This window comes from Botryllus schlosseri, chromosome 7 (assembly GCF_051294905.1).
Source record: "Botryllus schlosseri isolate E-star chromosome 7, Bs_hap1, whole genome shotgun sequence".
Classification (NCBI taxonomy): domain Eukaryota; kingdom Metazoa; phylum Chordata; class Ascidiacea; order Stolidobranchia; family Styelidae; genus Botryllus; species Botryllus schlosseri.
In genome coordinates, this window is record NC_137242.1 from 18,963,661 (window position 1) to 18,974,884 (window position 11,224).

The following is an 11,224-nucleotide window of genomic DNA, read 5'->3' on the forward strand; positions in this document are numbered from 1 at the left end:
ACAGAACTTCAATATACAATTGAAAAGTATATTCATATTGAAATGAACCAGAATATTTTCGGCTGACACTCGTCAGGGGTAATCGTCAGCAACTAGTGGAGAATTGGAAAGAACAATAGCATTCGGTAATAGCATTCTCGGCAATGGTTTTTTCGGTATTGGTATAGGACCGGTTCATATTGGGCTGGCTGCACGAACATCGACCAGTGCACCACGAAAAAATGAACGATTGGTGAATTGTCCAACCCACCAGGGCCAGATAGTATAAGATACTTCTGAGAGCGATTCCATGCATTCATATTCGGAGTCATCAATTTGGGGTTCGCATGGAATATGGAATTGAGGTACCGTCATCATTTTCACAAGAAGCGATGAATTCCGTTGATACTAAAGGTCATGATAATTTCCCGCATGCAGACCTGAATAAAAATATAACATACTAAATGAATAAATACACTAAAATTGATCTCGTACCAAACTAAATAAATTTGCGAGTGCACCCTTTGTGGACTGCCCAAACAAGAAAAAATCAAGGATGCGTTTTGCAGACAACAGCAACTGCTTATGGCTACATTACAAGTATGCTCGATAGTCAAATGCCGGCTTCAACTGGTTTCCATGTAGGCTATTATTGGAAATTTCATTTATTGACAGATGTAATCATTTGAAAAATGCTCAAGGTCACTGATAATGACAAAGCACAACAATACGATGAAAATGATATTGCCACTTTAAGAAATTCAGGGTTTGTGAGAACCCCCGACACTGTTCCATGACCGAGGGATAAGGTTTCCAATGAGTAAAAGGTTGTGCAGCATCAAACAATGTCTTACCTGTGCAGTGTGCAGCTGTTCTCGCAACATCATATGGTATCGTGATTAGTGACTGATGGTTGAATATGCTTGACGGGTAACTCAAGGCTGATCTTAGATTATCAGCAGATGGTATTTCATTCCTATCTGCAAACGGTATTATACAATGCTAAGTAATGGTACTCTTCAGCAGTATACAATTGAATCTTACCAGCCAGCCGCTTTCCACATCCGCACGAAGACTCATCCAAAACAACATGAACCACCTTGACCGGTTTGTTAGCAAGCGAAAAATAATTTCAAGACTCGAAAGTCTTCTCTCCATTGGTGGAATTCTTCCAGTGAAATCATATGCTGCATAAAATATAACCCATGATTAGGATAATTATAATATAAAGACACTGATGATGAACCATGAACGTGTCATATTACTAGGCAATGATCAAAGCTGATGGTCACCTGAGACACTTCAAATTTGTATTTCAGTATTTTTATTACTCAATTGGTGTATACTCATAACAATAGGCTTACCATATTTTGGAAATCCAAAAAGAGGACACTTTTTTAGAAATTTGCAACTTACAAAACCGGAGTAGAATTCTCAGAAAACGGTGAATTTTTCCCACTTTGTGATCGGTTGACTAAAAAAAAAAACGTCATCTCTCCCGCTCAGATCTCAAAATACCGTTTTTCTCTCCGCTTTGCCTAGTGGATGACTTAACAGTTGGTTTGTGGTACAGAACTTGAAGATAGCTTTCAATACAACATCCATTGTATTAAAATATTTATTCAACTCGAAGACTTTTCGGGTGCCTCTTTTCAAGAGTTAACGGCACACTGAAGGGATTTAAACAGAATGAAAAGCAGAACCAGAAAGGCGAAGTATGACGCAACAATCAGAAATTACATACCATGAAGTCCGCAATGTAACGATGGCAACAATAACAAACTTGAAGATGACGATACAAGGAACGGTTGCCAGTAAACTCGCCCCAAAGTAAATTCGGCCCAGGCAAATTCGGCCATTACATCAGTAAATTCGGCCCACCGAGAATATTGTATTAAAATGTATTACCAACCGTTAACATGAATTAATTACATAATTATACTATTATTAAGTGATTTGGATGTCAGGGTATGCGTAGATCGCGTAATCACGGGAGATAGCGCGGATATTCACGGGGACCGAATTTACCGACGGCCGAATTCACCGGTCAATTCACTGGTTACTCGGTCAATTCTGCCCTCGGAGAATTTTTTATAAAAATGTATTACCAACTATTAATGTGAATTAATTTCATAATTATATTATTATCAAGTGATTTGGAGAACAGGGTATGCGTATAAATACATATATGTATATATTTATGCCGATGTTTATGGGGCCGAATTTACCGACAGCCGACTTCAATCGGTATATTCGGCCCTCGGAGAACATTGTGTGAAATTGTATTACGAACTAATAATGTGTATTATATTACATAATTATAATATTATCTAACCTGAACCCTAACACTAATCCTAACCCTAATTCTAACCTAACCCTAATCCTAAACCTAATCCTAACCTAACCCTAATCCTAACCTAACCTAACCCTAATCCTAACCCTAACCTAATCCTAACCCTAACCTAATCCTAACCCTAACGCTAATCCTAACCCTAAACCTACTAATAACTAATAACTAATAATGTGTATTATATTACATAATTATAATATTATCAAGTGATTTGGAGGTTAAGGGTTAGGTTTAGGGTTAGGATTAGCGTTGGGGTTAGGATTAGGGTTAGGTTAGGGTTAGGATTAGGTTTAGGTTAGGTTAGGTTAGGATTAGGGTTAGGTTAAGATTAGGGTTAGGATTAGGGTTAGGTTAGGATTAGGGTTAGGTTAGGATTAGAGTTAGGTTAGGATTAGGGTTAGGGTTCAGGTTAGGTAATGGTATTGTAACTGTTATTGTTACTCTGGCCCTGGCCGAATTTACCGAGGGCCGAATTTACCGACGGCCGAATTCACCGACGGCCAAAGTGACCGAGGGCCGAATTCGACGGGCCGAATTTACTTTGGGGCGAGTTTACTGGCAACCCAAGTAACATAGCATTTTGAAAACAAACAATAACAAACACGAATTAGAACGCACTAATGGGAAATTTGTAAGTTGTACAGAAAATCTTTTTGTCTACATAAAATAGGCTTGGTCAATTGGATGATTGTTGATTCTAGGGCTTTCAAATGAAACAGGGATCTGCCTCGCGCAATAACAGTAAACATTTGGTCATTATAGTTTTGAGCACAAGAAGGGTTCTCACATAAATGTTGGCCAATTGCCGAAGCGTATGCTTGGTAATCGTCGTAACAGTCGGTTTTCGCGGCTGATTTGCATTGACGTGCGAACTCTGTACGGTCATTTGCGCAAGTTTTTGAGCGAATCAATTTGGGAATGCGTCGCGTTATCCGTTCAAACAATCTTTGTGATGTACGTCCGACATACCTACTATCACAGTGGCACTTAAATTCGTAGACGACGTTACTTGCATTTAAAGCAGGAAGTACATCCTTTCGGAAGTTTGGCAGAAGTGGTTTGGTTGTATACACCACATGCGCATTTACACTATAATAACAACGGTGCACCGCCGATTTGATCAACTTTTCAAACCGATTCGACACATTGCCTAGCCAAGGTAGATGTAAAAATGCCGGGCATTTTTCCGGTCCATAATTGGGAGGTTGATCCGAACGTTTTAACACTCTTGCGATGGAGCATTTCAATATATGCTCAGGATAGCCATTTTTTGATAGGATAGAATGGATCTCATCCAATTCACGTGGCAATTTTTCTGGCGAACAGATGCGCAAGGCCCGTTGAACCAGAGGTGATATTAGGTTGAGTTTTCGCCGCTTCGGGTAGAAAGAATCCCAACGGATATAATGGCCAGTGAACATCGGTTTTCTATACACTGACGTCAAAAACATATTTCCAGATCTCTCAACCAACACGTCTAAAAATGGAAGTGCTGAATCAGTTTCTTTCTCCACAGTAAATTGTAGAGCTGGGTGGAGACAATTCAATTTTTTTAAAACATATTACACTCTCGCTCATTATTGAAAGCAACAAAGGTGTCATCGACATATCTATAATAAAGGAGAGGTTTTGGGACGTTTTCAAACATTTTCTTTTCATGGTACCCCACAAATATATCTGCCAAACTAGGGCCCAAAGGAGATCCCATGGCAATGCCATCGATTTGCATAAACATCACGTCGTTAAAGCTGAATTCAACACAGCTTGTAGCAGTCCGCAACAATTCCAGAAATATTTCACGTGGTACTATAGGAGGTTCAAGGGAGCTACCATAAAGCGCATCTGCACAAATTTCGAAAGTTTCCGACTGTGGCACATTGGTAAAAAGGCTTTTCACATCAAAAGAACTAAGAAATACATTGGACGAATTTAATTCAGCGCATTTTAATTTTTCCACAAATGTGAAAGAGTCACGAAGACAATGAGGTGTATACAAGGATCGAACTGGCTCAATGACGGTGTTAAGCCACTTGGCCAAATTATGCTGCGCCGATCCACACATAGACAATATGGGACGCAAGGGCACGTCATGTTTATGTGTTTTAGGTAAACCATACATACGCGGCCGCTGCGAACCCGAAGGACGTAAAGACTCGTACAGATTGACAGGAAGGAGTCCATCCTTTTTCAATTTGAGAAGGCGACGTTGCAGCTTCATTTCGAGCTTTCGTGTGTTGTCGTTAGTATCAGCTGGACCAAGGTTGATGAACTTAGACGAATCTTGGAGAATGGATTCCATTTTCAAGTTGTAATCAACGCGGTTCAAAATTACAACTCCAGAACCTTTGTTCGGTTTCGTGATGCAGATGTTCTCATTGCAACGCAAGGATTTGATGGCTTTAAGGCAATCCTTGTTCATCAAGAAATCTCCGCAGTCCACGGGGGTACCACAATACGCATGCCCAAGATCGCTAAGTTTAGCTTTAATCGCGGAAAAATGGTCGAGAGATAATGGTCGATGGTGATTTAGTTGACCAACTAATACCTCAAAATTGGCGAATATTTCTTCTCTCTTTGCGTTGTTGGGAGGCAAACAGAAATCCAGTCCATGTGACAGTACAAATTCTTCGATGTCATTAAGTTTATAATCTGATAGGTTGGTTATGATGTTCTTTCCAGTACTTGGTGAATTTCCAAACCGATTCCGAAATAAAACTTTTAGGTTACGGTCATACTTTCTCTGGTTCTCTTTCTCTTTACCAACATCAATGACACTGAGATAACGGCAAAAACGCATCAAGTCGAAAAATGATAAAAAAATCTCTAACATCGCGTTGAAGTGATCGACATTTCGTCCACCAGCGCGGTATAGAAAATTGCTTCTTCTCGATCTCATCGAAAAGAAAGGCCCGTTCGATGTTAGGGTTATGACGCGCTCGAGACTTATCTATTCTTATCTTGATGCGTTTCGGCACTATGCGTAATTCGACGCATTTCTTCAGGTGATCTATCGACGATCGTAAAGCTCTGATCTTCCCTCGGCCACGTGAATTTTATGAGATCCATTCTATCCTATCAAAAAATGGCTATCCTGAGCATATATTGAAATGCTCCATCGCAAGAGTGTTAAAACGTTCGGATCAACCTCCCAATTATGGACCGGAAAAATGCCCGGCATTTTTACATCTACCTTGGCTAGGCAATGTGTCGATAATCGGTTTGAAAAGTTGATCAAATCGGCGGTGCACCGTTGTTATTATAGTGTAAATGCGCATGTGGTGTATACAACCAAACCACTTCTGCCAAACTTCCGAAAGGATGTACTTCCTGCTTTAAATGCAAGTAACGTCGTCTACGAATTTAAGTGCCACTGTGATAGTAGGTATGTCGGACGTACATCACAAAGATTGTTTGAACGGATAATGCAACACATTCCCAAATTGATTCGTTCAAAAACTTGCGGAAATGACCGTACAGAGTTCGCACGTCAATGCAAATCAGCCGCGAAAACCGACTGTTACGACGATTACCAAGCATACGCTTCGGCAATTGGCCAACATTTATGTGAGAACCCTTCTTGTGCTCAAAACTATAATGACCAAATGTTTACTGTCATTGCGCGAGGCAGATCCCTGTTTCATTTGAAAGCCCTAGAACAGTGGTTCCCAACCTTTTTCATCTCGTGCCTCCCTTGGCCGAAATTTTAGCCAAAATTCCCCCCTTAGGATAAATCTGCCCGATGATTAAAAATGGTCATTTTTACCGCGCAAACACCTGTTGACTAAGAGAATAAGACGGGCGGTACCAAGTGTTTGTTTCTAGCAGTGCTGTAATAACACTTTGTAGACCTCCAAAAACCATGGTCTTGGTCCCAATCACACAAATTCTGGAAGGCTTGACTCAACAGACCCCCACATTTCCATTTGTGTTTTCGGCTTACCATGCACCAATCGCTAATATAACTGCTGTGAAAAATCAGTAACCACAAATTTACTGGTCTCGCGATTTTTTTTCTCAAGTTTGCGCATGCATTTGGCCAACAATAGAGGTACGTTGATATATAGCGGGGTTGACCAGACTCGAGTTTGACTCGGGTCACCGTTTTCTGATAACTCGACTTGACTCGAGTCATTTTCTCAAAATACGGAAACGACTCGACTCCAGACAATCTGGGTATTGACTCGACTTGGACTGTAGTCATTGTGCATGACTCGAACCAAGTCATATGACTCAAGACTATAAAACGGCCAAAACCGACTGGTCATTGTAATTTCGAAGAACAGTAAAGTGACCACCCTGTTGGAAGTTCGTCTATTGATCCTGGTACTTGACAATGCTACAAGAAACTGCTCAAAGTGAGGAAAATTAGTATATCATAAATCCAAATCATTCAATATCACCAAACAGTGTTGACTTGAGTGTGACTTGGACTCGTACTCGAGTCATAATACCATGACTCGGACTCGACCGTCTGCTCGGTGACTTGGTCTTGGACTTGACTCAATGGTGAATTGAAAATGACTCGACTTGACTCGAGTCAAAACTATGAAAGTGAGATTGACTTGTGACTCGGAGCCTCTCGACTAGGTTACAGCCCTGATATATAACATACACGTGATCAGATTCCGTGCTGGAGCTCATTGAAATTTAGAACACCCATTACGTTTCGGCAACATTGCACCAAGTTTACCATGTCTTGTTTCGATCGGGTAGCTGTTCACTAAAAATAAAGCAAGGCTAGCGATCTCTCTGACTTGAATCGATGACGTTGGAATATTTAGTCACAGTCTGAAAATGTTGACTTGAAAATATAAGATAAATACTTTCACTAGAGGCCTTGTTGTGATAGATTCGGCACGCGTAGGATATATTTGATTGAGAGGCCGTCGCTGACTTACAAAATTGTCTTGCGAACTGCAGCACATCTGAACTAATTGAAAAAGGGGTGGGGGGATTTGTATGTGAAAAAGAAATTTCAAATAGCATTTGAACATATTTTCAGCAAACAAAAAACAGCCATAAGGACTGGAGTATACGTTCGGATATAACTGGTTGACTAAATGACTGTTCGAATATGAACAATTTGGGAAATCCGTTACAATTCTAAAGTCGAATTCCCCCCTAAAAATTGCAAAATTCCCCCCAAGGGGGGAATTCCTCCCTGGTTGGGAACCACTGCCCTAGAATCAACAATCATCCAATTGACCAAGCCTATTTTATGTAGACAAAAAGATTTTCTGTACAACTTACAAATTTCCCATTAGTGCGTTTTAATTCGTGTTTGTTATTGTTTGTTTTCAAAATGCTATGTTACTTGTACCGTAATCTTCAAGTTTGTCATTGTTGCCATCGTTACATTGCGGACTTCATGGTATGTAATTTCTGATTGTTGCGTCATACTTCGCCTTTCTGGTTTTGCTTTTCATTCTGTTTAAATCCCTTCAATGTGCCGTTAACTCTTGAAAAGAGGCACCCGAAAAGTCTTCGAGTTGAATAAATATTTTACTACAATGGATGTTGGATGACTAAAAAAAAAAGGTCATCACTTCTGCTCAGAGCTCAAAATACCGTTTTTCTCTCCACATTGCCAGGTAGATGACTAAAAAAAAGGTCATCTTTTCGCTCAGAGTTAAATTCACCGTGTTTGACTCTGAAATATCCGCCGGAGCGTCACTTCTGTGCTAATTTGCGGCATATCACTCGCAATTTGCTCTAAATCTGACCTAAATTTTCAAAAAAGAGGACAAAATGTCAAAAAAGAGGACAAAAGGGCGTCCTCCGAGGACACTTACAAAAAAGTCAAAAAAGAGGACAAATCCTCTTAAAAGAGGACGTATGGTAAGCCTACATAACAATAATGGACTGTATCAAGTTAACTTCACACCATATTAGTTTTGAGAAATTAACAGTCCACATTTCATTTTGTACCGTATGTGAAAGCTAAAGGTCTCTATATTTGACGTTTTACGAACACTACTAATACTACGGTACTGTACCTTTGATCCCACTTCTTCTGAAGTGACGACGTTGAGGATTGGATTTCTTGGGAAGCGAAATAGAACAGGACAGTCTCTGTCAGACACTATTTTGCTTCTTTATTGAGCTATCCTTCCTTCATGCGTCATTTTCTTGACCTTTCACAGCACATCCAGCCATATTTGCGCCGCGAACTCCAAATAATCCAACCTACAACGACGTTCGCCGCAAGGCGCCATACTACATAACATCAAGTTGTGCAACATTTCTCGCTCCATGAAAATACGTTCCGACGACTTGTCATAGTTGAGTGACTTTGGGTGTACCCAGACCGAATTTCCGAGGCTGCTATCCTTACTAGTTCTTCAGAATGATGTTTTGGATTCAATATGATAGGCCCAATCTATGAGATAGCAATTGCGTGTGTGTCCGAACTCGTTGACCTTTCCAGTTAGGCTTACGCAATCTCTCGAGTTATAGTCATTTCCATTTTTGCAGATAATTAGTCAGGTCAAGTGCGAACATGAACCGTGTTGAATCTTTGTTCCGTACGCCGTTTACGCAGTTACCACACTTCAAGTCACAGCTCACCGGCAGACCTCTCGCGGCAAAATCACTGTTGTCGAGAAATTCATGTTACCCTACCATCATTAAGTTACTTGTTTAAGTTGGAAAACGCCATTGTGACGTCATCTTGATAAAAAGTCGCTTGCAGCCCTTGCCCCACCACCCGATATTGCCACGAGCCGCCACTGTACTGAAGTATGGGAAACAGTTTAGGCTGACTGAATTATCTAGTTATGACGCATCACGCATAGAACACCGATGTAAATAGGCTGATTATTACATGTGGTTACTGTTTCCTAAGGCCTTAAGGCCCCTCGTCGTCATCTTGGTTCGTACCTGATTTTCACTGGTGCGACAAATAAATGATTGATGAAATGATAATTTTATGTTGTGATTGTCAGGTTTCCATGAAAATGTAATTGAGATTGTAATTAAGCAAAATTTTGATCAAATTACAATAACAATTACAATTACACAAAATAGAAATGCTTCAATTACAATTACAATTACAATTACATGAAAAAATGTAATTGATTACATTCATCTCAATTTCAAATCACAATTGATCCAACTCTGGTTGAGAACCACAGCAAGTCAAATAAGAATGTTTGGTCCCAACCGTCAAAAAATAGAATCAATATTAACTTTAATGTCTCCATAAAATCCCGTTTCGATTTTGGTTTGAGTTGACAAATTTGAGGGTACATACATATTGCCTGTAAATCCACATTTTGACTTTCAAATAGCTCGTTATAGCGATAAAACCTCACAGGCAAATATGACATGAAGATTCTTTGTAGGTAGGCATGCTTCAGTTGTTACATAATTAGTTAGTGCAACTATTTTGATTGATTTGGCTATGGTATCATCGACCTCCATCCTATAACCTTTATAACTGAATCGAAAAAAGTTCACTCAATGTTCGTATTGAATAAAAAATCTGTGTCATTATATACCCTGATACAAGCCCTATACTTCACATTAAAACTGATTGCTGTTTTTTTCGTGTCGAAGGTTATAACGAAAAATGAATGCGTCGATCAAAATTTAGCTTCCCCATAACTGGCGCACGTCGAAGTTTTTTGTATGTGATGAAAGATTCTGCAATTGTAGAAAAATTCATGGAGTGCAATCATAGAATTATAATGAAGAATTTTTCAAGTATTTTCTGTCCCAGTGATCCATAGGTTCTACGTCATCCCCTAGATGAATTTAGCGCGTCTCAGTCCGCCATGAAGAAAGCCTGATCCGCAGGACAATGATGAATATTTATCAGATATTCAGAGCCCCATTGAAATCCGCATCATACGCTGAAAAACATTGATCACGAGTGTACCTGTATGACACTCTGTGCATCCACAAATTCGCTCGTGAAAAAGATCTGATATACAGAAACAGTGTATATCGCATAGTGACAAGGTCACCAATTAGTAATCGAAGGTCATCTTTTTCAAAGTCTCCATTCTAAAATCTCAGTTAATCAATTTTGTTTAATTTTGTTTTAGGAAAACCTGAACGAAGTCATACATTTATATGAACTGGAAGTTACGGTTACTTTGAGCACACAAACATATTTGCTTACAGTTCCACTAGCGTGTCATGTGAAGAATAAACGTTGCCAGTGTTTATTGTTCAAGCTTGCTGCATATGTGCATTGTTACATAATAAACACGGTAAATATAACTTGTTTAGATGTCTTATGTTCGCACCCACTCATTTCCACGGCCTCTGCCTCTTCAAAGCATGTTTGATTCTATACTGATCTAGCGTGTGACTGAAGATAAGCAGAATGACGGCGTCGTCAAATGTGCGCATTAGGGCTATTCAAAAATGTTTGTTTTGTTGCCGTCGAAAAATTTGGATTTGAATAAAATAGTATTTACGGTGGGCACACCTATAATAAATATTTAGAGAATTGGTCACCGTAAATACTATTTTATTGATAATCCAAATTTTCGACGGCATTAACTCCACTTCCACTGGTTGGAACTGAACCAAATTTGGTGAACATCGTTTCCATTGACAGCCTAATTTTCATGAGGTGAACAGAAAATTTTTGAAATTTTTGTTTATATAATTTAATATAATAAATAGAAACTCTCTTCTCCTCTAGCAATGCTGCTACTGGCTGGAATTGAACCAAATTTGGTGTGCAGGCTTATATTAGGTAACCTAACAATTTTATCAAGTAGCCAGTACAATTTGAGAAAAAAAGTCATTTTTGAATACTCCTAGTGCGCATGGAGTAGTGTGGCTGAGGCCTATGTTGTATGCACCAGTTACTTTGGTGGCGTGAGTACGAATCTCACAGCTGTCAGTTTGTTTCAAAGGTCACATATGAATTTGCAGTTT

The 11,224-nt window shown here is 39.5% G+C and overlaps 1 long non-coding RNA gene across 2 annotated transcripts; it reads right to left on the bottom strand.

Annotated features, from left to right (window-relative positions):
* Positions 1-116: 116 nt before the first annotated feature.
* LOC145442994 (uncharacterized) lies at positions 117-8,641 on the bottom strand. Of its 2 annotated transcripts, XR_013916249.1 has the most exons (4): positions 8,326-8,589; positions 1,024-1,166; positions 834-959; positions 117-419 (listed from the first exon to the last, which is right to left on the bottom strand). It is a non-coding gene; the product is annotated as an uncharacterized LOC145442994 (long non-coding RNA). The 2 variants fall into 2 exon arrangements; XR_013916248.1 differs by lacking the exon at positions 117-419 and having other exon boundaries at positions 719-959; positions 8,326-8,641.
* Between the last annotated feature and the right edge of the window lie 2,583 nt (positions 8,642-11,224).